This window comes from Eupeodes corollae, chromosome 1, assembly GCF_945859685.1.
Source record: "Eupeodes corollae chromosome 1, idEupCoro1.1, whole genome shotgun sequence".
Lineage (NCBI taxonomy): Eukaryota > Metazoa > Arthropoda > Insecta > Diptera > Syrphidae > Eupeodes > Eupeodes corollae.
In genome coordinates, this window is record NC_079147.1 from 195,176,428 (window position 1) to 195,179,668 (window position 3,241).

Consider the following 3,241-nt stretch of genomic DNA (forward strand, 5'->3'; position numbering starts at 1 on the left):
TTAATCTAAAAACTGCCCGTATTCACAGTCGTGAGTTAAGACAATCCTTTCAAAAATGTTTATTTAAACTTTTATCAAAATATTTTTTTTTTGCATTTTATTAAAATTTAAAAAAAATTTTGTTTTCAACAATAATAACTGCAGTGTTGTCTACTGTAACAGTCTGGGAACAAATGCAAATATCTTGTCGGAATTCTAACACATATTTGCCATGGAGTTTGGTCTTGAATACCATTTCTTCTATGATAATCCATAGTGCTTAACATCTCTCCAGCTTTTCGTTTTCTTTGAAATCTTTCAGCGTACTAAGAGCATGAAATAATTAACGTAATAAAATGGATAGTTAAAGTATTATAATTAATTTATTTTACTTACCCGACATGGGCTACAGCAAGTTCCATTTGGATAACAACAACTCCAGTTAAAATCACACATTGTTGTAATTTTATTATTTTATTTTTTTAAATTTTTAATTTTGATTTTGAAAAATAAAATAAAGTTATTTTGATTTTATGAAAGACATTATAAGCAAAGTTTATTAATTTTATTTTTCAAAGAACATACTTACATATCTTTTGTACATTCATACATAACAAAGTTTAAATCTGTGTCTTATATTAATGTTGTCCGGCTGCAAGTAAAGCAGCGCTTTAATTCCTCCTGGAGCATAGGGTAGCAACAAGATCCTTCCACCTATCCCAATTCACCGCAACTGACCTCAGTTGTGGCCTTGAGACCGATCTCCTTCAAAACTGATGATCTCCAAGGTCTCCAAGTGTTCTTTGGCCTTCCAACGCGTCTATTTCTTTGGGGATTCCATTGGACGGATTATTTTGCTACATTGTCGTCAGGTTTCTTCAGTGTATGGCCGATCTAACGCCATTTCCGTTGCATGATGTCTACCTCCAAATTTTTCTGTCAGGTCCTTTTCCACAGCTTAACGTTAGATATGCGGCCACCGGATCTTCAGAATAGAGCGCAGATAACATTTAAAGAAAGCTTGTAGTCTGATTCACGATTGACCCGATCAAACGCCTTCTCAAAATCTACAAACATTAAGTAAAGCGGTGATTGGTACTCAGATGATTGTTCGAATATGATTTGCAACGTGTTGATGTAGTCGACGCACGATCGGCCGCTGCGAAGGATAGACTCGATCCTGTTTTTAATCTTCTCGAGAATAATAGTTGCCATTAACTTTAACTTTACAATAAGTGCATCATTTTAGACCCTTGGGTAAGTTTCACTTTCCCAGACAGTCGCACGAGTTTATTCAAAATACGGGAAGCTGCCTCAGGCTCTACGCTGTCCGACAATGTTCTTAGTGATTTTATACAGCTTCCTTGAGAGGACTTAAGCAGCATGTTCCGTATTTTCCGCAAGTTTGTCCATCCTCGCCCTCTTGTCACGTCTTACACACCGCTGCACTGTCTTATGCGATGCTCTATACTCGTTTCGTAAAATTAATTTCCGCTGAGCATCACTTTATGAATTGATTCTAATTTTTTTATGTTCGATGCTTTGTCGCCGAGTGTGATGACGAAATTACGACGTACATTAGGGTCATTTAGAACGCTTGTGCTGAATCTTGGTCTTCTTGCTATACACTCTGAGCTACGCTGTACAGCAGCTGTTCGTAAGCGAAGTAAACCCAGTTGCAAGTGATTGTCACTACCTGACAAGCCTTTCTTTCGTTACGAACATCGCAAAGTGACTTCCTCCATTTCTGCTGTATAATGAAGTGATCGGTTTGATTTTTGGTTCGACCATCAGGAGATTCCCAAGTGATTTTGTGGCAGATCTTGTGTGGAAATAAAGAACACCCAATCACAAGTTGACGAGCGTTGCAGAAGTCGACAAGCATATCACCATTTTCGTTACGTTTACCTAAGCCTTGCTTACCCATAACTCGTTTGGGACCTACGTTATCAGAACATGTTTTGGCTTTAAAGTCCCTATGATGATAATGATATCGCCCCCTGGAATACCGTTGTACTCCGAATTCAGATGAGTATATAAAGATGTCTTTTCGTGCGCTGAGCCTCATTCGTTAGAGCGTAGCATTGAATAATAGTGGCTTTTCTGATATTTGAGATAAACCTCGCCGTCATAAGCCTCGCCGAAATCGGTTTCCAGGATATAAGACTTTTGGTAGCTTCTTTAGTCAACATAATGTCCACACCGTTGAGTCTTGGACTGTTGGAGTGACTATAGAAGGATTTACCAAAGCTTGGTTACCTCTTGGGGAATTATTACCGTTCGTTGTCATATTTCATTAAAAAAAAAATATTAAGTGTTTTCCCTGTTGCGGTTACTGTACCTGTATAACATGTTTACTACATTATACACACAAGCCTTCGATTCGACAGGCACACTACGCCTTTTGGATGGTCGAATGCATATAGATATAGGCCGCCCACTATGGGAAACAGACGCCTTTTGCAGCCGCCCACTAGGAGTACAGACGCTGCTTGCTGTTGCCCTTGGCCTTAAAGGATAGCCTAACGTTGACCGCCATATGCAGTTCCTACGCTTTTAGGGAGCTTTTAGTACTACCCAAGGACGAGATCGTGCCCTGACCAGCAATGCTGGTTTGTTTGCTTATACCGGCAGCCATTCGGTCCCCTTGTGCGTTAGCGTCACCCATTCTATACCGCGAGTAGGTGCACATAGGGATTTTGCTTTCGTTAAACCTAGGACCACCGAGGTGTCTTTTCCTAGCGCTCATCAGTACTTTTAGAGAGCTGTCTTTTTTTATTAAAAACGCCAAGTCAAATCCCTCAAAAACGTTTTGAATAAATGGCAATAAAAATTGTGTCAATGATGAACAATATCGACCAAATGAAAAAAACTTCACGGTTTCCATATTTAAGGACTTGAAACGATTGTGAAAAATTGACATAGACCTTGTCTTCGACTTAGTCCGAAAGAAAATTGTCAAAGGTTTTAAACATTTGTGGACATCGCTTCGTGAAATATCACGTTAAGAAAACTGTTCTGGTAAAACTAAGAATTGTTAAAAAATGTGAATGGGTTGATTGAGCTCTAACTTAGAAAATTAAGTTTTAATTTTTTTAAGGCGAACAAAAATAGTAGTCCCCATACAAATTTGTTGGTCAAAAATCGACAATTTAAAGTATCTCAAAAACTTACCTATAGATTTTCATCAAATTGCCTCTTAATTTTTTTTAAGCAGAAATGTTGAAAGGTAGTTTTTTCTAAGGATAAGCCAGAAAATCAG

General features: G+C 38.1%; 1 long non-coding RNA gene across 1 annotated transcript; it reads right to left on the bottom strand.

The window, feature by feature from the left end:
- LOC129943295 (uncharacterized) lies at nucleotides 1-553 on the bottom strand. The gene is made up of 2 exons (XR_008781199.1): nucleotides 376-553; nucleotides 1-305 (listed from the first exon to the last, which is right to left on the bottom strand). It is a non-coding gene; the product is annotated as an uncharacterized LOC129943295 (long non-coding RNA).
- Nucleotides 554-3,241: the final 2,688 nt, after the last annotated feature.